The 25,038-nt window shown below is 39.6% G+C and overlaps 1 protein-coding gene and 1 long non-coding RNA gene across 4 annotated transcripts in view; one reads left to right on the top strand and one right to left on the bottom strand.

The window, feature by feature from the left end:
* The window catches only part of TC2N (tandem C2 domains, nuclear), a 34,523-nt gene extending 31,218 nt beyond the window's left edge, over nt 1–3,305 (top strand). For all 3 annotated transcript variants that reach the window (XM_064658988.1, XM_064658987.1, XM_064658986.1), the window contains exon 12: nt 1–3,305. This exon is cut by the window's left edge and continues 1,109 nt beyond it. The gene's annotated coding sequence lies outside the window, so the exon portion shown is untranslated.
* Nucleotides 3,306–16,649: 13,344 nt separating this feature from the next.
* On the bottom strand, nt 16,650–20,998 carry LOC135416168 (uncharacterized). Its single transcript, XR_010431471.1, has 2 exons — nt 20,605–20,998; nt 16,650–20,409 (listed from the first exon to the last, which is right to left on the bottom strand). It is a non-coding gene; the product is annotated as an uncharacterized LOC135416168 (long non-coding RNA).
* Nucleotides 20,999–25,038: the final 4,040 nt, after the last annotated feature.

The following is a 25,038-nucleotide window of genomic DNA, read 5'->3' as shown; positions in this document are numbered from 1 at the left end:
TATTGCAAATTATATTTTTCCTACAAAATTCCAAAATTTTTTTTTCTGTTAGTTCCCATATTTTCAGGGGGTTGTTCACAGTTATTTTTAAGAGGGGGAAACACCATGTATATAATTGATAATATATAAATCTAAAAGCACAGACCTCTTTGCACTACTTTTAACTATCAGATTGGAAAAATACCTATATATTCCATTAAATCCACTGCTTACACATTTACTGTTGGCTGTGTGGACTGTACAAATATGTGTATTTTTAAGGATGCTGAATAATTCCACCTGTCTTCGTAACTTGGATCCGGTTGCAACATCTGACAGGAACTAGCACAGCAATGAGAGCGCTCACTGCTGGAAGGCAAAGGAACACGGGGAGCAGAGAAAAGACTGTAACAGGAAAGCATGTCCTCTTGAGCATCTTTATTTCAATTTTTTTATCTTTGAGTAAGTGTTCGAGAAAAAATGGAATCTCTTTGATTTCCCACCCCCAAATCAGTTGAAAATTGAAACTTTTGAAACTTCAACCATCCAGATTTTGGCTGTTGAAATTTAATATTTTGAAAACAAAAGGATTTTCCCAGGCTCTTATATGCTCTGCTTTTTGACCAGTCTTTATAAAAGAACTGAAAAAGGTTTTGCATGTTACTTGGAGAACAAACGTCGGTTCTAGCTCTTACTGACGCTCTTTGCAAAGCTCCCAGTAGGCCCAGAGGATCTTGACTGACAGTGTTAACTTCCAGCCAAGTTACACTTCTTGGGAGGACCCTGTCCTGTTGGGTAAAATGAAAAAAGGAACTGGACCGAACTGATACTTTTGGATTATCTTTACTTGAATACATGGATCTTTTTTATTCATTGTGGCAGTAAACAAAAGTGCAAACTAACTGTTTCCTTATGCAGAATGCTGTTCTGTTTAAAAGAGAGAACAGGGAATATCCCAGGGTTTTATAGACTTCCATTACCACAGCAGTGGTTCTACAGAGATTGCCAACTCAGTGGATATGTGTAAATGGACTTTTGGGGCTGCTTTAGGACACCTAGCCTTCTAAAGGCCTAACTAGTCTCTTTATTCCTACATTAATATTTAATCTATGTGTTTATAATAAAAGATATGAACAGAAAATATTCCTTTTTTTTCCCAGTTGTTTATTCAAATGTTTACCAGCATCTCAAACTGAAGTCCTACTTTTTTTCTCTGAGAAAATCTCAGCTAATGAACTCTCTTTCATGTAGTGTTGCCTGTAGGAGAGTTAACTGCTGCCACATAAGCAAGATGCACCCAGGTACTGGAGCACTCTGGGGCACTGCTTCCTCCTGTGCTCATCCCCAGGCTGTGGGGTTTTCTGCATTTGTGTGCATTCATGTAAGAATTTAAGGAGTTCTTAATAGTTGACTGTTGTCAACAGTTGTGCTTTTTTTCCTGTCACATAAAGCATTTTTCCATGGTGATTCATTTGGGTCTAGAGCTTATCAGTATGGTTGTTACCTTAGACAACAGTCCTGAAGAAAAAACATAAGACCAGGGGATACACGCGTGTTCCCAGCACCAGTCCCAGGGTACAACTGCCTGTAAAATGGGCTGTTCCAGCAGGTGTTATTTCAATTTGACTGTCTGAAATGCCAGCTAGAAATCACCTGGGATGTCTTGCCTTTTAAGTGCAGAATGTTTTGCTTTACTGCTTAGTGACTGCCTCACTATAAATGCATGTGAGACTTAAGCTCCTTCAAATTCAGCTCCTGGCTTATTTGAGACTAATGCAGTTTTCCAGAAAAGGAAAATGATGCATCATTTGAAGACCAATCCACGATATAAATCACCAAGGAACTTCATGTACTCCAGGATACCAGCAAGAAGAAGGAAAAAGAGGTGTCTCGGAGCACTCTTCTAATGGTCACAGCTGTATGTTGTCCCTCTGATGCATGTTCAGCCACTGTTTTGATTGTTACATCCAAGTTTACTTTCATTGAAAATACTGTTAAGAAAGCTGTTTTGTCAGTTCACTTAATTTGTAGATATAAGGCACACATGGTTTATAGTTGAATTTGCTGTTGGTTCTAGTTAGTGACTCAGCTTCCTAACTTACAACAATTCTGATGAAAGCAGCAGAGGTCAGAAGCTGCACCAGTTTTATTTCGGTCATCTCCCAAATGAATATGGATGAACTGGAAGAACAGTTATGATCTTATATTAGATGTTATTCATACAGAGGTCTGTGCTTGCATAGTTAGAAACCAACCATAGACTAAACTTAATAAGATTTTCCAAAATGTGTGTATATAATTTCACTGGTTAATCAAACAATCCTGTTTTATTTATTTATGACTAATAGCATTCTGTATGTAAACAAGGTCAACAAAGTTTTTCAAGTTTTTTACATCTCAACAGCATGGCATGGCATTCCTTTTAAGGAAAAAATTGTAAGATTCTACCTCAGAAGATGAGTGGGTGTAACAGCTTGTAAACCATATCATCATAAAATATTACTTGGAAAATAATTGTATTTGAGCATCCGATCTTTTGTGATCACAACATAAATAGTGCCATATTGCTAAATCCATTAGGCATCCCTGGTTTTTCCTTTTGTTGGCAGGACATTTTTATAAAACAAAAGGTATTTTTGTAAGCATTCAATTAAGCACATATGGTGTTTGACTTGAAAACTGTCTGCCTGATGGAGGTTCCTTTTAGACTTATGAGTTGATTTTGCAGCCAAAACACAAGGTTGTCTAGAAATCTGGGGCAGGGTTGTCCCAGTTCTTACTTTCATCCTGCCAACATACGTATGACATGGGAGGGAGGCTGCATAGTTGTGGAAAGCTTGGCATAAATCATACTGGATGTGATATACCCTCCTTGTTTTTCCAGCTTCTGCTGCGAAATTACATCACCATGTAAATACAGCCCTGTACATGATCTCATGCTTGGTGCATGGAAAAAGCCATCACTAAAATCAGCACCATGTTTCACAAACACTGCTCCAGCACATGTACATTCTTTTCTCTAGCTTGCACTGAGGAACAGGCCATTGTCTTTCAGTCTATGGCAAAACTCCCACTGCATTCAGCAGAAGCAACCAGTCTTCAAAGCTGGTTTAGTTATTTCAGCATTGAGATAGTGTGATTTATCTAAAAGATTACAAGCGGCTTAAATTTTTTATATATTTTTAAAATAGTTAAAAATCTCTTCACAGTGATTTTTCTGTAGAAACTGAATTTCATTGAGAGTGGATCTGCATCTCTTAACATAATACAATTCTTCCCATAGATTTCAGTCTTTGAAATAAATCCACTGTGTTGATTATTTTCCCCTTATGTCTGATTGTGCAGTTTTTCCCTTCCTTTGATTTGACTGTAGACTGCTCTTCTGCCTCAGCATAAACAAGTGTGTAAATGGTGTCTGCTTTTTGCAATTAACTTTCTGCTTTTCTAGTAATGTTCCCCCCTTCTTTACCTAGTACTGGGACCAGCATTGTACATGTTTGACTTGCTGTTTAAAGAACTGGCTACAGGCAGAAGGCTTTCATCCTAGCACTTGGCTCATGTCTCATGCTCTGCATTTCTGAGCTACCTTTGCTCACAGCTTCAATTTTGGAGCTCCCCAAATTCCTGTGTTGTCTACCACCATTGAATACAACAATGGGATAACTCAGTTGTAATTTCTTATGTGTACCCAGTATCTTCACTTGCCTTTCTTCTCCTCCAAAAATTATCTTAGGAAATCATTTTGGGTGTTGAGAAGGAGCAAGCTGTTTGTGCTTCTGAGCTTAAGGGACAGGAGGGTTGTTTGACTGCCACCACAGTGCTCTGAGATGAAGAGAAAGGCTCAAGGAAGAGTCATGAAAAGCTGCACCTCCAGGTGGAGGGAGGCCTGCCTGTACCTCCTGCATATATGATCTGGGAAATGCTTACTAATCTGGGGATTGGGATCCACTGTCAGATGCCCAAAAGAAAGGGTCATCATATTGTACTTTTTATCCTTGCCTTGCAAAAGAGCTATGGAGCAGCTAGATAGGGAAATTTTCCATAAGAGGAATGGTATGGTTCACAGATTTCTGTAAAGCAGAGAACTGACTAAAAGATCTCAGGACTCTTTGAAAAAAAGCAGTCATAGAAAGGTATTTGTTAGCTTTAAGTATAGCCAAGCTTTGTCACTTGTCATAGGAGAGGGGTGAATTCTTCCTTTATGATACATAGCAGAAAAAAATGGCATGTGCACCCAAAACAGGGCTGGTCTCCTCTGCATTGGTATCATTAGTCCTTCCAACACTGAGGTGGAACTAAACACACTTAGCTGCCCATTTTCCGGCAGTAAGGGCAGGTTGAGTGGGCAATTGTTAAAGGGAGGTTGTGAAGGAGCATAATAATAAAAGCATGAATAAAAGCAGCACTTCTGTTTGGAAAAACATTGTTTTTGAAAGCAATGTAACATGCCTGTAACTATTGACAAAGCTTTTATTTGACATGAGTAAAGATAGACGATTACGCACTTAGGTATTTGCTTAGGTTCTTTCAGTATTTCCTGGCATGAGACTGGATTCATCCTCTTTGTATTTATATAATGCTTCATTCTGCTGCATTCATTGACCCTTGAGCTCTAGACCTAATTATGCCTGATTTCTTATGGCTTTGTCCATCATGGCTGATTGACTTCAGTGTGCAAATTGGGATAGACCTTCTTCGATCTTTTTGCTGCACATCAGCAGCAAATGAATCATCAGCAGCAAAGAATTCTCTCTTAGATGAATTCTCTCATTTCTAATCAGAGGTGAGCTCATGACAGCTATTCCTTCACCTGGGAAACTGGGAGCTGGCTCTCCCTTTCCTACCTGAATGTTCTTGGGTTTTCTTAAAACCTTTGGAAACAGAATTATCTGTGACATCTCTGCCATCAATCAAATTTGGCTGCAATGACTAATGAGCTCAAAAATTATTGTGGACCTTGGAAGAGAAATGAGCGAAAACAAGCTCTGCTGCTTCAGGACCCTGAGGCTCAGCTGTGTTTTCCTCTGTTCTACCATAGAACAGAGAAGCTTTTCAGATCACTGCTGATTATGGTTCCAGCAATACTAGTTCTCGAGGCAGCTCAAGCTCAAGCTCTAAAGAAATACTTGTTAAAGCATGGACATTTTGAAGCATAATATTTTGTGCTATGGAGCTGGCCACTTGCTGGGGTTTCACAGTAATGCAGTTTTAAAGATCTGGTTGAAGAGAGTTTTGATGTACTTTGAAACTACCATTGACTAAAAGCAGAAGCAGAGGTTTAATTAAGATTAGTATTAAAAAATGCTTTAAAAGCCTAATTTTAGATAATAAAATAACCAGTAGCAGCGGACTTCAAGTCCCCTTCTAATCTCCAGCATGTACATCTCATTCGGACTTCATTAATGCTCACAGGGAATAATATTGCATTTTTTAAAACATTAGCCTTACTATATTTAAGTCAGCACTGAGCTTGAAAGGCTGGGTGTTCCACTGCCAGAGTGCTGGCTCCGGAACCTACACAAACTGTCCTGAACTTCAGGAGCAGGATCTGAGACTTCTGCTTTCAGATCTACTTTGTGACTTGTGCAGAACATAAAAAAATAACCAATGGAATCAGCTTAGTTTCAGGTAGTCTTAGTTGCCTTTGGAGCACATAGGTTATTGAGAGTTGTGAGTCTATGGATCTTGATTTACTGTACAAATATCCCCAAAGAACTGGATGATTGGATGATGAATCAATGCAAAGCTTTGGAATTTTGTTTGTTTTTTTTTTTAAAGAGCAGGACAGATAAGCCCAAAGAGTTCTGGATGACACTGACAAATCTGCAATCAAATCTATATGACTGGCTCAAGCTGATAAGGTTGTGTGGGAAAAAAAAGTGGGTCAGAATGCCCATGAAAGAAAAATAGGGGAAAGCAGGTAAAAATAGAGAGAAAGGGCTGCAAAAATCAGGATTAATATACTCACCTAATTTCAAAGGCAAGGAAGTAAAGTCTTGGTGATGTTCGAGGCATTTACCAAGCTCTTGTGCTAAGGTGAAGTAGGAGTAGAAGAGGATCTCTGAGACTCTAGTTTTGCTGTGATTTGATAGAGTTTGCTGTCTCTCCACATTACACTTTTAGTAGACCAAAGGCAACCCTGATGATTACCATTTGTTAGAGTAGACAAATAGCACTGTATGTATAAATTAAAGCCTTAAATGTGATGGATTAAAAAATGCACCACAATGGGATTTCTAGTAGTAACTTCATGTAGTGCCAAAATTCACAGAGAAGGAAACATAACATCAGCGTGGATTCAGTATTCTCTGCCTAGCAACACTGTTCCTTGCTGTGGGAGTAAAAATCCTACAAATACCCTTTTTGAAAAATACAGCAGGTGCTGATGTTCTAGTCAAACTGAGTGGTATTTATGGCATCCACTTGTTCTCAGCTACCTAATTTCATCAGCACTTTGTTCCCTTTCCCTGCCTGCACCTCTCTTAGTTCCCTAAGAGACAAAGCATAGTCAAACACATCCAGCTGCTTTACTTCCTTTAATCAGCCCCGTGGAAGGTCATCGGAACAACAAGTTTCTCCTGTGCTTTAAACTATATCAAATCTGTTTGCACATGCCCCTCTGTATGAACAGATCAAAGCACTAGTCTGGGCAACAAAAGCAATGAGCATATCAGCCATGCCAACTGCATCAACACTTCAGTAGGAGTTTTGGCAGTACAAGCCATGAAACCAATACTCAGGTGTGGATCTTCTGCAATGTAAACTGGCCTGTGCATTAATAGATCTGAGCCAGCTCATCTTAGCTGATGACATACAATGACATACAAGCCACAGAAACTAGAATCCCCTGATAAAGAAGATTGTGACTGTTGATGTTCATCTCTTGGAAAGCTTCAGTAGGCTCCACCAAGGTCTCAGAAACAAGTGTTCACTGCTGGAAATACACTTTCAGGAGGTCACATGAAAATGGGAAAGAAGAACCCTCACCTGTAGTCTGGACTGATGCAGAGTTACTCTTCATGGCCTTTCATATCCCTAGAGATCCATGATTTACTCTCTCAGTTTTGGTGTTTCCTGATTAAAATACCTTCATTTTAATACATATTAAATATACCTATATAATAGGTATACCTTCATATCTATTAAAAAAGCTTCATGTCAACAAGCCTTGTCCATTTGTATGTGTCTTACTAAATAGGATTTCTTCATATGGCAGGGAAGAAAGAGGTGGAAGGGAAGAGTATTTATTGTGATCCTTGTCAGAACTCCAATAAGCTGTTTGAATATTTCTCTGAACTATTTGTCTGAGCTGCAAGTGGGAAGCCACTTCTACCCTAACAGAAAAGGGTAAAAGATACTGGAAAAAAAAAAAAAAAAAAAAAACAAAAACACACAAAAAAAGAACTAATTCAAGTGTTTGACACTGACACCATTTGTTTCTTCATGTGATGCAACGAAGATAATTCTTTCTTCCCTTACAAAAGTGACCTAAATCAATAATTACATAAAATGCAGTGCTTATTAATTTAAATATAGTATCATAAAATATGTTGTTTATTCATTAAAATCTAGTATTATATGTCCTTATCTATATTACGAAATACCTTGGAGAGTTAAACCAGCAATGATTCTTTCAGACATTTGCTTTTTCTTCATTTGAGCTCCTGCATTTCTGACTTTGGGCAATGCAAACAAATTGTCCATATTACCTCTGAGACTGAACTTTCCTCATTCAGTATTCATTCAATAACTGCTTTTCTGTAGAGAATGTTTAATAAATTCTTTTATTGACTGAATTGGATCTAAAATCTGAATTTTGGTTTCATTTTTATTTTACACTGCCTGTTTATCTGCAGTACACCAAATAAAAATTATATAGGTTGTCAGAAGCAAGGGTGGCAAAGCAGGTACAGGAGAGGTAGGTCGTGAAGGACACAGAACTGATACTGACTTATAGTTCCAACAAGTGCAAATACAACTCCAGTTGATTATCCCTGGAAGTAAAGTGTTTGAGGCTGTTAAACAGCCTTTGCAAAACAATCCAATGCTTTCACTCCAAGGATGTCTCCTTCTCTTAAAAGATGTCTGCAGCTGTTAAAAGAAACAAAAGACAAGAAATGTTCCAGAGAACTCCTTTTGTGCAGATTACTTGTTTCTGTGACTCTCAGTCTTTTATGGGGGAGCCAACACATGTTCTTGGGAATGCATCTGCTAAACAATTAGCCCAGCAACCCTCTCCCTGGGATTTAAGGAGTTCCACAGTGCTGAGTCTTATAGGTAACTACAAGCACCTAGACAAGTAGAGCTATGCAGCAAATCTTAGTTCCAAGGATAAAAATTTGAGAATTGGGGACATTAGAAAAATATTTCACTAACAAGAATCTGAAATGGTCTGATCTGCAACACATGAAGATTGCAGTCATTTCAAAGCATGCCCAGAGAAATGGGAGATTGGAAATGGGGGAGCTTGGCATTTGGGTAACATGGCCTTCTGAGAGCACACCTGACAATGTGGTGCTTGAGGCTTTTATCACTTCTTAGCAGAGATCTATTTTATAATTAATGAGATTAACTTAGACCATCTATAAAACTATCTTAAAGAAATACGAGGACTGCACTACATGAAAAAGGGAAAATTACTAATTCAACATTTTTGGAAGGTCGGGGTATGTTATAATCTTTGAATTTGGAAGAGTTCATTGAGGCCCCAGGAAGAGAGCAGATCATACCTGGAAACTGAGATAAGTAATTCTGACACTACAAACCCTAAAATTATTTTGTGATAATACCACCAAACTTTGCAAAGCAGTGGCAGTCATCCAGCTCACAAAAGTTCCTATAGGTTTACTAAAGCTATAATTACATAGGTGACCCAAAATACAAGAACGAAAGAAGTTCAAAGAACAAAGGCAGGTAACACTAATGAAGAGGTCATAGGAAAAAACCTGTGCTGATTCTCCGTGTTGTGGCAAATGGCACAACCTAAGACAATGTTCAGCATTTTGATGAACATGCAAAACCTGCAGTAGACTAGACAGCCACACAGGAGTTTCCTCATGCCAGTACCCTGTGCACAGATGAAGACAGGCACTGCTACCACAAAGGAATTCTTCATGGTGAAAGGATCAGGGGCCATGCTGTGACAGGTAAAGCACATAGTTCCCATGAAACCACATATGTTACTGACTGCTATCAGACAAGGTCACAGAGTGAAAGCTGAGAAACTAATGGGACTGTGTTTATGTTGGAGACTGGCATTCAACTGCCTGGACGTCAGTTAGAGCCAGAGTTGGCAAAGAAAAAAACTCTGACATTTTGGAGTTCTGGGACCTGTCACTTACTTGGCATCATACATGCATTTACACACACACATATATACACACGCACACATAGACTGGGAGACAAATGATCTTGGCAGCAGCATCATAAGATGTAGCTCTGTGTTGAGTGATCTTTTTACTGTGAATAGAAATAAACCAGCCAAAAAAGAAAGTGACACTTTCTTCAAATCCTGCACAACCAAACAGCACATTTTGCCAAGGGAGCCAGAATTCATATGACCTCTCCCAGTGAAGTTGGCATCTTTCTCTATAAATATCAGCCTGGCAGTCATTCAGTTCCAGACATATAGTCCCCACTATCCCATACTGAGTATTTCCATAGGAGAAGGCTGTTGAGCACTTGGGCAGCAAACCTTTTGTTTTATCAGTTGTAAATGTAAAAAAAATGTGCAAAACAATGGGAAGTGCAAAGGGGGCATAGCTCAGTACCACATTTGTCAGGTCAGGTATGGAAACACTACAGACTCAGCCAACTATGAGACAGAAAGACACATCTTGGTACCACCCTCCCAGCCACTGGAGTATGATATGATCACACTGATTCTTTATAGTCCATTCAATTTTGACTGTGCAATTATGCCAGGGATAATATTCCAGGGTACTGAGGTTAATTGCTTAATTTCTGTTTATCCAAGCTGATTGCAGGCCTCCCAAATTACATATACTCTAAAAACATTGAGACGTTTCCTGACGTCTGTAACAAATTAGCCTGCTGTTGGAATTTACAGGAAAGAGGTGGTAAAGGCAAAACTATAGCACAGTAATTTCTGGAAGTTGATGCTGAAAGCACAGATGGGCACAGCACGCATTTTCAGAGGGTGAAACTGGTATTTTGTGCTTTGGAGTAAAGATACTTGAACTGGCAATAAAGTACTGTTGCAAATAAAAAGGGAAATACCATCCTCAGAGACCATAGTTAAGAGGTTTGCACAGATGACACAGAGCTATGCATTGCTTCACTTTCTGCTGGGAAAGCCAGAGCTGGAGAATACTGTTGAGCTGCAGTCATCATCTTTCAAGATACAAGACAATATGGAGAGAGTTGAGAGGAAACAACGAGATCAAGAACAAGAAAATCTGACCTGTGAATAAGGAGTAAAGGTATTGGGTTGCTGAAGACGGAAAAGAGAAAGCATTGAGATAAAAATCTAACATCCTAATATGCAAATGTTTGTGGAAAAGGAAGACAAAGACTGACTGTTCTCCATGTCACTAGGGATGAACTGAACACTCATGTCATTACAGATGGCAAGGAAGCTTCAGTTAGAAAATATCTGCTTTGATTTTTTTAAGCTGCCAACAATATTTTACCATCTCTGTAAAACACTGAGGCAAGAAGAGTGTGCTCAGATGCAACCTGTATATCTTAAAAGTTTGATTATTAATGAAGATGAATGGGAAGGTCATTTTCTTTACTTCTTTAGTCTGCTGGCTTGTAGAAGAGTCTTTAAAAAACAGTTCTTACCAGCAGTTCAAAAATTATATATGGAAAGTTTTCTAGTGACATCAAAATTATATATCTTTTTGACTGGCTTTTTAATCCTTTCATGAAAGGTTGGCAGTTCTCAGAATTAAAACTGGCAAAAAATTAATTTTGCAAAGGGAATGCAATGCACTCACCTCACCACTGATAAGGAAATAACCTTATACAATACATACATTGGGTAGATATTTATTTCTGATACAGTAATGGTCCATGTGGCAAATATTATGTTAATATTACCATAAAGCATGACTTTCAGTAAACAGAGCATTTCTACCTTTTGTTTAATCCATTAATTCCTTACTGCCTGTTCAGTCCCACAAACATTATTCTGTAAGCTTTCCATTACATCAAGTATGAGCAAAAAGCTAAAACAAAGGTTCATTCTCAGTCAGGGGCCTCATCACACATTCCTTAGGCACCTTTCATTGCAAGAGGTGTGTCAAGTACACATGGGGCTCCCGGTCAGGCCACCAGCCAGAAATATGAGTTTATAAAGCACTATTGACGAGGTTTAGCAAGTGTTGTCTCCTGATCTCATTTTGGAAGCTCCTTTAGTGATTTTCACTGTCCAAGCTCACTTCCATCAGTTTAGTTAATGACAGTGACAATTAATGAAAAAAGATGAAGATGCCTGTAATAAAATCATGGTGGTATACAACCAAGGTGGAATTTGTTCCAGTTCCCTCTCCTAGAAACAAACAGCATGATACTGAAATCAGTAAAAATGCCTTAAATTTTGGTGGGTTTTTTTTAAGTCTTATCTCATGGCACCATCAGTTTCTTTTTTACTTAGAAACTGGAATCTGATATTTCTGTCTATGAGGATTGCAAGGATTTAGTCAGAGAGAAGACCTATGCTAATAGTGTGGAACAGACCACTGGCAGAAAGAAAATATAGTCTGTTCTCGGTTTAAAGCTGAATTTGCCTTAATTTGGTGAACTGTTGGCTGCTTTGAACTTGAATATGTTTTGACTTAGTAACAAGTAGAAGGTAATCATTAAAAAACTCACGTTCTGTATTAATGGGACACATGCATGAGGTGAAGTTTAAGAAGGTAGCTTTTCCTAATGTTACTGTAATGCATAGTTGGAAACTCAAGCAGTACCACTGGAGACTTTTAAAATTAATTTGTTTGCATTTCACTCCCAACCTATTCACATTTGCAGTATAGTCTGTACTTCCAGATGAAATTGATTAGGCACATTTTGAATTCCAAAACCCTTCTGTGTCCACTCAGACAGTTTGACGCACAAGGAGCTCTGCTGATTCCCGAACAAGTCCAGGTATAACAGGACCGGGCCTACCATGTCTTATGTTGATTTTCTGATTATGATATTTTATTACACTTAATTTACACATTGAAACCATTTTTTTTCTTCTACAGAGCTTCCTGTTGGCAACGTGACACTGAGTGAGTGGCATATAATCTCGATTCCTTTTGCAAGATCGTTTGGTCTAATGCCAACTTTTTGTTTAAAAAGGGTGTGAAAGGATTTGACCTATAAGAAAATGATGCTAAACATTAACCGTGACATCATTTGAGCACCTGCCTCATGAATAACCCCGGATACTCTCAGAGATGCAGAGTAGAATACAAACTTTTAAAAATCAATTTCAGCAAGAATTCTGTTATAAAATCCCAAGAGTCCTTTCTGTCTTTAGTTTCTAGCTTAAGTAAAATGTTTTGGTTTTGTTTCATGAACAAAGAATTTTTAGCTGATACCAAACACCTAATTACTATAAACTGCATGATCTGGACAGAGACCAACTATGATTACCATACTTGGCCTTAGTAAGCGTCAAATTAATTTTAATGGAGTTATCAATTTCCCATCTCCACTTGTTGGGCAGCGTTGCTAGGTGCTCTTACAACACCTGTGATACAACCTCTGCTCAGCTGATTTTGTGAGCTGTCCTCTGGGCACAGAAAGCTTTTAAAATTTATAGGTTGTGTAACAGCAATAAAAACATCACAACAGAAATCATGAATGGATATTTTTACAGATGAAAATGAATATGCAGATGATCTAGTTTATTTTCTAATTACCTAGACTTTCTGCCTTGGAATGAGTTTCTGTTTAAATAAAAAAGTCAATGGGCATAAGTGGTTACAAGATTTGCATGTGAAGCTCTGCATGAAAAATGGAACAGAATTAAGTGACTTAATTGAGTACTTATTCTCATGTTCTCTTCAGAAGCTGTTTTCTTGTGGAAGAGACAAATTATTATTATTACTGTGTCCAGTTCTGGGCCCCTCAGTTCAGGAAGGATATTGAGGTGCTAGAGCAGATCCAGAGAAGAGCAACCAGGCTGGTGAAAGGAATCAAGCACAAGTCCTATGAGGAGAGGCTGAGGGAGCTGGGGTTGTTTAGCCTGGAGAAGAGGAGGCTCAGGGGAGACCTCATCACTCTCTACAACTATTTGAAAGGAGGTTGTAGCCAGGTGGGGGTTGGTCTCTTCTCCCAGGCAGCTATCAGCAAGACAAGAGGGCATGGTCTTAAGCTATGCCAAGGGAGGTTTAGGTTAGATATTAGGAATAAATTCTTTACAGAGAGGGTAATCAGACATTGGAATGGGCTGCCCAGGGAGGTGGTGGATTCTCCATCCCTGGAGGTTTTTAAGATGAGACTGGATGTGGCACTTAGTGCCATGGTCTGGTAACCACGGTGCTGTTGGACCAAGGATTGGACTTGATAATCTCAGAGATCTTTTCCAACCTGGTTGATTCTATGATTCTATTATTATTGTTGCTGCTGTTGTTGATATTATTGTTGCCGTTGTTATTCAGCTCCACTGCTAGCTTTTTGTAAAATGTTTAGGTCTCCAGGTAAGGTCTTAAGCTCTTTGAAACTGATGGAGTTACTTTTGAAAAGTAATTTCTAATGCTGTACTGTTCTTAAGGGGAATATATCTTGTACTATAAAATCACAAAATCATCATTAATTTTATGTATTTTCTTGATAAATCTATTCGGTGCACCAGGTACTTTCAAAAAGGATGGAATAATAAAGAAGCAGAAGACTTAAAGGATGAGCCATGCCCAAGTGACTATGGGGTAGTAGAAAGCTGATGTGTGCTTCTCTGTCTGTGTGAGTTCACACATTTGGTTTGTGTGTATCTGTGTCTGTAGAGAGGAACCTCCAGAAGGAATTGTAGAAGACACTGGTGGAAGGACCACAAGTTAGTCGTGTGCAGAGTAAGGCCCAGGGAAGGACAAAGAAGCCCAAATGGTCGCAGGCAGCTGACATATGAGCAGTACAGCTGAGCTTGGCTAGACACTTGTGCTACTCTGGGAATACCAACTATTTCTGAAAATTACTTGATTATCCAGTGTGCTCTGGCCGCTTTAAGATGCTCTGGAGTAAATCAAACCAAATAAACTTTTATTTCATAACTATTAAGTTAAAGCATGAGATGGCAGAGATTGAAGTTTTTTTCATGCTTGAATGATGTATTTTCTGTGTCTTTAATGTGCTAGATTTTCATTAACCTAAATTACAAGTTTCCTAGGTTTATCATGTTTAGTTTAGGAGTAATAACAACATCATTCTAAAGTCATCTGGAAAAAATTGTCTGGATTTTACTCTACATTATGAAATATATTTTCAAGTAGTTTTGTCAGGGACTATAATTCCCAGCATTGGTTGAAACAGTTTTGGCGGAAAATTAGATCTTTATTAAATGCACATTTTTAAACAAAAAGACTGATTCCTGGGGAAAAGCTTGTTTTCTTTTAAATTAACTAATTAAATACTCGGAAACAGTTTTTTAGGCAAAAACTGAAAAGCCTCACTTTGGATATACTCCCACATCTTCCCATAGGAGCTGTAGCTCAAATGCCTTGTTGTCCTCTGTTAGGAGTTGCTCTCTCTAAGGAAACTGCAACTCCAAGGAAGCACTGCAGGCAATCGACACAACAGGAGACTGACAGACATAATTACAAGCCAAACCTGCAACCTCAGTTATAGCTCCAAGGACCCAGCAGGACACATCTTCTAGACTCAGGCTTTTGAACTCTCAGGGAATAGCTGGAAAGGTGAAAATTACTATTATCAACTTATCTTCCTTCTCGCTCCTTCAAAACTAGCATTATCCATATATCTGAACACGGAAACTATACAAGGTTTTGATATTGTGGGAGTTTGGCACCTGGTAGTACTGGTCCCACTGTCTTCTGGAACTGTCATCTGACAGTTAACTTAAATCATGTCATACCCAGTGTCTGTACATTTGTTTGCATATACCAATTAGAATTTATATAACCCTTAACTATATTGTAAAAGAAAGTTCATCCACAAAATATCCATCAGTACAGCTTAATAAACAGTCTTATCTTACATTAGGCTTCCCCTCTTTCCTATTCAACATATGGTTTCACTTTGAAAGAGGAGACTTACAATAAACTGTATCATCAGTAGGCTGATAAATGCTGTAATTCATAACAGGATGTCTGTTCGAGGAAGATTTCCCATGCTTAGTGAATGCTTAATTGCTTTCTAAAATACTAACTTTTGTTATATATTTCAACACTGAGCACTGTATATAGGAAAAGAAATTATGGTTCTTGCCCATCTCTCCAACAATTTTAGCTTTTCATTTATTTTACATGTATATGCTGGTTTGGATATTTAACAAAGATGCTAACCTCAAGATTCTTTGTACTTAAGAGACAAACAGGAGCTTAGTTCTATCTCAGTGCCCTGGGGTTTACTGCTGTTGAAATGGGTCACATGAGAAGTTCTGAACAGTGTAACTTACATTTCACAGCACAAGTGTGGTGGGATCACCAGGTTCCACAGTGGGTGCTGGATGGTTCCTGAAAACCTACTGGCCCAGATGAATTGGACATCAGCTGAGGTACAGAGATGACAGAGGCCCTTGAGGTTTTTGAGGTTCCTTGTGACTTTTTTTGGGTCTTTCTTTCTTTTGTGAAGTGGTAAAACTGGACATCATTGGAATACATACAGTTTCCACTTGAACCATTCGTCTTTTGCCCAGGCCGTGAAACAGATCACACTGCAGTGAGATTATTTGTCTGTGTGTGGTACTTGTGGATGTATCTAAATAGCCCCAAAAAGAGCCAAACCACTCAAATCTTCAAATTAACAAGGCTAGTACAGGTGCTTTGGTCTTGTAGACATGAGTCTGCAAAGAAATGCTCCCAGAAGACTCTGCTCAGGTAAGACATACATGGAGTGGCATGAAGGCTAAGAATGTTGTAGGGCTTGGAGTCTGTCTGGTGAAGCACTGCCTGACCTGTGAACATGGGAAAGGATTAAGGTCGTATCGACATGCTGATGTGGGAGGTTTATGACTAAGTTAGTCATTCTATTTAAAATGCAAACTTGCATCCATCAGAAAAGCACACAAAGGGGCCACTAGTAGTGCCTGGAGCCAGAAAGTTCCAGGTTCTGCCCTCACAGGGCAACTGGCAAAGACAGATTCTGAAAATGGAACAGATGCAAGGCAGGAGACAGTAGGACTAGAAATTCCAGGTACCCTTTCCCTGAGTGGTACAGTATGTTAAGTCTAGCAGAAATTATCAGCCTAACTTTGGTGTTGGATGCAAACCTATGCCTCAGGATAGCACGTCCTGGATCATGTGGCAAAGAGCTGAACCCTAACAAAGCTTTTCATCAATCTTATCGCATTATTAAAAACAGATACATTTTGCAACACCCTCAGGCAAATGAGGTCACAATGCAAATGGTGATCCTGATGGTATATGCCAAAGAAATTACATTTGGGGCTGTTCCAGCCTCTTAGGAAAGAAACAATTCCCCATGTAATTGCCATTTTTGCTCATTTTGGCCATGGGTACATAAGGGCACTGAAAGGTGCCCTTTTATGTCCTCAAATTGAAGCTTTACCAACTAATAGTGGAGACATTTTGATATCCAGATATGATGGAAGGAACAGTTATTTCCTCAGCGCCTGACAGGTGAACAGTATATCCCAAGCTGCTGTCATGCTTTATGCTGATGAACTACTTCAATGGCTAGGGAAGGCAAGGTACCTGGAAATGCCTCACTTTCCCAGGTGATACGGGCATGTTCTTTTTGTGACTGATATGAAAGGTGCTTTAATAACACACTTTTAACTTTTTTTTCATTCAGCCTAGATAGAGCTGCAGCTATTTTGCAGGAAAAAATAGCTCATTTCTTACCTGTCCCGCTTAGTTAGCGTGTCATCCATGACCAATCCATGAGAATTTCACCTGGAGCTGCTGCTGACTGTTATACAATTCACAACAAAGTAAAGATTTTACAACCCAGTATTTAACCAGTATATTTACAATCCAGGATATATTTAACCCAGTTAAATATAGCTTTAATCAGCCATAAGCTCAGTGTCTCAGATATGATACGGGAAACAGCCAGATGTTGCTGCTGACAAGGCAGGAACATTGAAAACCTGTATGAAGTTGGAAGATATTGCTATGAGAAAACAGTGGCCTAGCATGCCAGTACCTGGAACATATCCACTGGGTAATATGTTTACATGAGTCTGCAGGGGAAAAAAATGCTCTGTGTGGAGACCTGATCCTGGAGCTCCTGCTCAAAGTGCTAATTTGAAGCAGTATTTCAACTGGTGCTACTGAAACATATGATCCAGGAAACAACCTAATCACAAAAAACATAAATAAAATCAAGCTTTGTCAATTCTCCCTTTTGAACAGCAACTTGAGTAACTAATCAAACAAAGTAACTACTCAAGGGAAACAGGTTGTCTTGGGACACAAACTCCTGAAAGACACTCTCTTTGAACAACCAACGCTGGAGATCAGCAATGAACACTGACTTTGAAACCTACAGAGAAAAATGTAAACAACTCACTGAGATGCAAACATCTAATTCATCCTCCTAGTGTTACCATTTTTGGCTGGCTATGAACTTAGGAAGCTGACACGCTTGGTTCATATTTCCATTGTCATAATCAGTCACAAGAATGACTGATTTTTTTCTTTTTCCCTTTTTTTCCCCCAGTAGGTTTTACAATATTTCATAGATTCACTGTCAAATTCTACTGCTTCGAAATTGGGATATAACTGAATGGATGAGTGGAGCTTTGCTACAGACTGATGACTGTTTATTAAGTGCTTCTCTGTTTTTCACTTACAGTGCACAATGAAAACCAGTCTCAAAAAACTAGCAATTTAAAAGGACCATGTAAAAAGATCACATGAATTAATAGCTCTTTGCGAACTCAGTAAATTCGAATTACTTTTGCATTTTCTTCCTTATTCTAGGATCTTCTGTTCTGCTTGGCCATTTATGACTCCTTTGGCCAGTGACAGATGGGTTTTGTTTCCTCATTCCACGTACACTTCTCTCGTGAGGTTTACCCAGAGAATCAGGTGTGCAAAGAAGTAGGATCAGTCCTGTCATAGTAATTTATTGCAGCAACAGTATCTTCAGTTGATCAACATTAGACTTTCTCACAGTTCTTTCCTGTTTAGTTGCAAACCTGTTTAACCTGTAACCAGTGCAAAGCTGTTGCTTGCAGAAGTGAGGGACTCAAGAGGATTACGCAGATAGTCCCCCTATCTGACCAGCTCAGACAAATCTTTTAAGAAGTAGCGCCACTGAGATTAATGCCCACATTCACATGCTGGAAATACGTTCTATATGTGTTATAAAAGCCAGGCTATATCCATGTTGCCTTTCAGGACTAATATCATAGTTCTGTGAGATTGTACCAGGAGAAACAGGAGACAAACATTTTGGCTATTGAAATGTAGCACTGGTTTGTAAGACATACGTCCTCCCCAAACCAGGTATAAGGCACAGATCCATTACAGAACTCCTAAACACTTCCCACGTGAGCAAATAAGGAGTGAATAGTTGTATTTGCATTCCTTAAATTTTCAATTTTCATTTTCTACCAAAAATATTTGTTTAAAATTTGGATCATGTTTCTTGAAACTTCTGCAAATCCATGAGCATTTTTGTGCTTTTGCTTTTTTATATTCTTGGATTTCAACATCAGTTGTTCCCATGGTTATGTTCAATGCTGTTGTCTAAACACAGTCTGGTATTGCCTGAAGTGTGTTTTGGCACAATGGTTTCTGTTAAGTGATGTAGGTTTGGATTGTTTTGGTATGGTTTTGTCTTTCAGTACGTCAATACTTAAGAAAATGTGCTGAGACTGTAGCTTATTACACACACTACATCATAAACAATCATATTTCTCTTTTATTTTGCATGATCCAACTCTCATGTTTATTTCTGTTGTCTACAAGCACACTCAGCCGGTGCCATCTTTCCTCTATATGTATGTGATCCTTAGTTCAAAGAGGCCCTGACTCACTTCTGAGCTTTTAGTATCTAGTTCAAAATTAACATGAAAAAAATGGCATTTTTTATTTAACACCTCACCTAGATTTTTATATTCTGACAGTAATTCCTTTCAGCATCAATCTTAAATACTGAAGTGGAGCTAATTAAAACCTTGTTTGTCCTTCAGATATCTTTTTTGCTGTTGTGTGTGGATAATCACATACTAGCTTCTCACTTCGGTGGCCAAGCTAAATAAATGGAAAAGAATTTTGGTTTGGGTAGAACTTCAAACATTTTAGTCAATCCAAAAGAGTTTATTTTTACTTCCTTTTACGCATCATCCAGAAAATCAAATTTTAAATACAAATATAATTTTAAAACTATAGTTTTGTCCCGATTTTGCAGCAACAACATGCGTAGACCTTGTCTGTATTGGTTTTGGGTCTCAAGAAAACTTTAAAGTGGCATATGACTTTGCTAATAACTGATGTTCTGAGAGTATGTTTTTCAGAAAATCTAGTACTTGCTACAAATACATCTCCCTACTCTGCTGTGAATATAGATCAACAAGTTTTCCGCTTCTTCTAAGGAACAACGGATTGCAAGAGGGGGGAAAGCCGGCGCAGCGAGAGTTTATTTATTATCTGGAGTTTATTTATTATCTGCACTTCAGGGGATTAATTTTAAATTCAGCTTTGACTCTTCTGCCCAGCTGTCCTGCACATCCACGTCCTGGCAGCTCCATCTGCTCAGAGCCAGCTTCGCCCGGGCCCGCAGCCCGAACGCTCCATGGCGGAGCTGCCCCGGGCAGCGCGCTCTGTGGCGGGCGGGCAGCGCCAGCCTTGGCCTCTGCCCGTTAAGTACGAGCTGCCTTCCCCGGGTCCTTTCTCCCCTTCAGCGGTGACGAACAGCAGCCAGCGGCACACCCGCTGCTCGGCGGGCTGTGCTTTCCTGCCCGGCTGTGCCGGCCCGCGGGTCCCAACACGCCGCCCGCCCGCCGCAGGGAGACAAGATGGCGCCCATCCCCTGCCGGCAGCCGCGCTCTGCACCCCTCCCCTCCTGCCCGCCGCGGAAAATAAAACCGTCCTCTTGATCTCTCCTGCCACGCAGTGGCTGCTGTGCGGAACTGTCGGGAAACCGTGTGTCAGACCTCGGATAAACCGGGAGGTTTGAGAGCAGATTTAATTCTCCCTGCCCCGTTTGGGTCAGTTCGAAGTGCGACTACCCAGCCCTTTACTCAGCCCCGGCTCCATCCAGCGTCGCACATCAACACAACCCCGAGCCTGCTCCCAGGCTCTTCCCCAGCTCCTCGGCTGTTCTTTCCTTTTTAGGGGGAAAATAAACACAAACAGTGATGAGTTTGGTTTGTTCTAACAGCGCTGTTATCTCTTAAAACTGACTGTCTGAGCACGGGGCCGGAGCCACACTGGAAAGTGCCGAGCGGCTCGTGCTGGTCTGAGGCGGCAGGACCAGGTGTGGCCCCCACAACACTCCGTGCAGCAGGGCTGTCAAACCCACCTCCGCTCTCTCAGGGTCTCTCCAAGTCCGGTGCCGATGCCTCGCAGTAGTGCTGAGCAGCACTGGGCTGTGTGGACTTGGCAAACCGCTTGTTAGCTCCAGGCTCTTAAATGGGGAACGGTGCTGGATCGTACCGGCACCACTCCAGGGATTGCTGAAGCTGAAACCAGAGACGACTACTATTAGGGAGCTGTAGACCAAAAAAAGCAATTCCAGTAGGTAAGGAAGTAGCCCTATATCCTCTTATAGATTATTCAAAGTGAAATAGGCCTTCTCAAATTAGTTTGGCAATTTCAGCACATGTTGCTGCCTTCAGTCAGGTGAGGGAACGTGCTGCTTCCTTTGTTGCAGAGGGTATGAATTAGGAATCTCTTTTGATCCAGTTCACAGAACTGGATTTATGGTGCCACAGAGTCTTTGATAAGGAGCCATCTGATGCATCTGTCTGATGAGCTGGAAACACACAGATTTCATCACTATTCTGACCCATTGCAGAACAGAGAAAGATTGGGAAGTGTTTCTCTTTACAAGCCCATTTTATCTTCCTAAAAGAGATACACAGAGAGATTACATTATGCTAGATCAAATTTACCCTACTGGCCAAGAAGGTTGTGAAGCCAATGTCTTGCTTTCCATCCCACTGCTAGTACTACTTGGCAGAATGAATTCCTGATCTTCCTTGAAAAGGAACTCTCTCTATTTAAGGTCAGAGAATGCAGTCAGGATAGTGTTACTTTTCATTTCTATGTCCAAGAAAAATACAGTTTAAAAATATGGCTTGGTTATGCCATTTAATTTGCTGAAAAACATGAGTTTCCTTGTCACTTAAAAAGGAAAAAAGATGGCCCTATGCTTCCAACAATTCACATACGTAGGTACAAAACAGCTGATTTCTGGGTTGGCTGATTGACTTCTCCATCCTTCTAGGATCCAAATTGATAAGAGGGACACTTTCAATCATTTTTATCCTTGAAATAAACATTTAGAACCTATTGAAACCCTCTCTTTGGGTATTACTCCCTGAGCATCATTGCACTTATTCTGTATTAGTAACACATCTCTTTCATTGTCCATTGAAGCCAATGGCAAATTCCCCCTTGACTGACGCAGTGGTCATAGATGAGGGCCAGGCAGGGAGCAGGCCTCTGTTCTGCCAAGTTTCAGCTAAAGACACACAGTAAAGAGGCAATACCTCTCCCAGAGAACTTACAATCTAAGATAAAATACTAATAATCTGCCATTTTTTACTGTTCCAAACAAACAGTTTCAGAGTTCATAAATTTCAAAGACTTCACTGCAAAAAAAATCTTCAGTTTTAACACAGAATCACAGACTGGTGAGAACATAACTGTGCCAATGCAGTTAGTCTCAGACATCGTGAAAGTTTTCCCTCCCTCATCTAATGATGACATTCCAGTGTTAGTTGAGAAACATGGATTAGCACTAGAATGAACTTCAGAAAAAATTCCTTTTTAAATGGATGCACTAAGCCAAGCACTTCCCGTGTTGCTTCTGCTAATTCTGGAGCTAAGTGTGTTTGAATAGAAATGTATCTCCTTAGTCTTTATTTTCTCATTTGGCTGAATCTACAGTAATCCTGTGTTCTATGTTTGCAAAATGGGAACTGCTGCTAGAGTTTTACTGCAGGGTCAAGTATGATGAAAAAGTATATTGACAGAAAGCTAAAGTGTTCTTAAAACACAGATGTCTTAAATTTTACAGATGTCATCCATGTTCAGTAAATGGGGGGGGGGGGGCTGGATAGCTGATGAGATTGAAGATGAGTGATCAACCTTTCGCTGTTAGACCACCTAAACCAGCACAGAACAGTTAGAATTACCAACTACAGGTTTGTATCTGGTTCTATGAAATATGCTTGCTGGCCATGACCCATTTCACAGTGAACAAATTTGCACTTCTTAAAAACCTACAGCAACATAAGAAATCATTGCTTTATCACAAATATCAACTTATGCAAACCCTTTTTTCTTTCAGTAGCAGATCCTTTAGATGAGGTTCAGGAGAGAAGCATGTATTGTTCTTAGGCCACACCTTCTCTGCTGCTGAACAATTCAGGCCTTGGGAATGGAGAGAGCACCCAGTAGAAGCAAGAAATTTAGAAAATAGGAAGTCAGCCAAAACTAGTTTATGGAAACTTAAGGAGATTAGACTTGGGGATATCACTGACCTTTAGATTTCTGTGATGGGAAGGAGAGTGCTATTTACAGTAAGTATTTGGAAAGCTCTCACAGCTTCCTTAAGACTAAGAAATTAGTTTGGCAATATGGGCTGTGCTATGACCTTCTTTATCCTTTCTCATTTTGTAGTTTGTTCCAGTAGATGTTTGCCACAGATGAACAAAAACTTCCTGTTTTTATTACCCTGTATTTGAAGCTCTTGCCTTTGCAGCTCAGGAGGGCAGGGGAGAAATTTAGATATGCTGACACCATCACCTGTGAATAAGGCTTTCCTATGGGTTTGTGGTTTTGACCAGCTGGTACAATTGCCTGCAGTCATGTCAGCAGGATAGTGCTGCATAGCTTTTTATGGCACAGTAACCTGCGTGTCCACACTTGGCTCTCCGTGTTCTCCAAGGAGAAAATGCTGAGCATTCAGAGCTGACTAACGCTGTGATCTTTACTCATTGTCTATAGAAGGATAAATATGGCTATTTATAAAAGAAATGGCATCTTTAAAAAGCAGGGGTGTTAGCTATTTTCTTTAGATTTTCTTCTTTGCCATGTGTGGCCTGGAGTATACAAAACCTACAAAGCCCTTCAGAGGGAATAAAGTGCCTCATACCAATTAAGAGTATGATCAGATGATTGCAAGCAGCTGTGTGAGGGTTGCCTCAGACACTGCAAACCCCTCCATTCAACTGGCTGTGAGCACATCCGACTGTTTGCAAGTGAAGTGAGACCTTAATCCCCCAGGAGGAAAGATTGGCAGCAGGCAGCTCTGGTTGTCAACTTTTTTAAACTGCTACTGCTGGTCTTCACAGGGTCAGAAGTGAAATGCAGGTGAACTTAAGCTTTGTAGTGACTGAAGCCATTGAGGCAAGACTGCTGGTCCAAGGAGTGGAAGGAGACAGGGTCAATAGCCTTCACTCTCAGGAGGATCCAGGTCTCAGGATGTTGGAATTACCAGTAGCAAATTTAAAATTTATCTTTTTTTTTCCTGTGCTAATAACTTTAATGTACATTAATGTACATTTGAGAGGCAGACCAGTGTTTTGATTTTGGTGATGACTACACGTCATTTAAAAAGTAGATTTTCTTAGACATGGAATAATGAATTTTCTTTTATATGCCCATTCTTTATTGAAGTAATAATATTATTAAAGACTTGTTTAGTCTGTTGAGAGAAGTCACCACACAAACCAGTTTATGTTTTGGGGTTTACACAATTTTTGAACTGAAGTATCCAATTCATTGAACTGAACATAATTACTTAATTAAATGTGACTGTTAATAAGTGACCTCGAAATTTATGTTCAGTCATGTACTTGTCACACAGTTTTTCTATGAAAAATATACCTAGGAACATGCACTTGGCATCTGAACATGGTCCTGGGCAACAAACTCTACATGGTCCTGCTTGAGCAGAGGTGTTGGACCAGATGACCTTCAGAGGCCTCTTCCAACTCCAGCCATTCTGTGATTGTATAGTTGGAAGTCTTTAGGCATATTTTGAACATGCACTCAGCCTGTCATGACATTGACTGCCTTCCAGTTTCTTTTCTGTACCAGCAGCAAGCTCAGCAGCTGTCAGTCTTGCACCCAGATTTTGGTTTTGAAACTTAAATCTCCACCTTGAAAATACATATTTGTCACCTTCAACTAATTGCAATCTATGACTTTCAATTTGATCCTCCATGTTCTCCACTCATAAATTTGTCCTAGTGCATAAACCACATTACTTTCAGTCTAAAGTTAACATTTGCAAGTTACGATGTATATAAAGTTGTTCTCATTAAGATTATTGCCTCTATGATCCCTGACTTGTTGCAGCGTATCTGCTTTCAAGGAAAAAACTGTGTGTACAGAGAATTTAACTAATTATATATTATTCATCTATGAAGTCTGTGAAGTGTTTGATTGGTGTAATTGCAATGGAAGGATTGCAGAAGACTTCTCAAGGTAAAACATATCTTTTTCAAAGAAAACCTATCTGAAAAGCTATTATTTATATGGCATAAATGAGGAGAATATTATGGAAATGAGAAAGAAGTTTCTACTGATGTATAACTCTGCAGAGTTATACATCATGCTCCCAACAGAGATCATGAACAACACCCATTTTTGCATCTTCAAAATAAAACAGGACAGGTGACACTCAGTTTTTCCCAGTGCATGTTTGATTAGCATGAGTTATAAATTAGTTTTAAGAACAGTGCTAACACAATTGTTTCACTAATTCTCTGTGTAGCCAAAG

This window comes from Pseudopipra pipra, chromosome 6 (genome assembly GCF_036250125.1).
Source record: "Pseudopipra pipra isolate bDixPip1 chromosome 6, bDixPip1.hap1, whole genome shotgun sequence".
NCBI classification, from domain to species: domain Eukaryota; kingdom Metazoa; phylum Chordata; class Aves; order Passeriformes; family Pipridae; genus Pseudopipra; species Pseudopipra pipra.
This window is presented reverse-complemented; position numbering and strand designations above follow the sequence as displayed.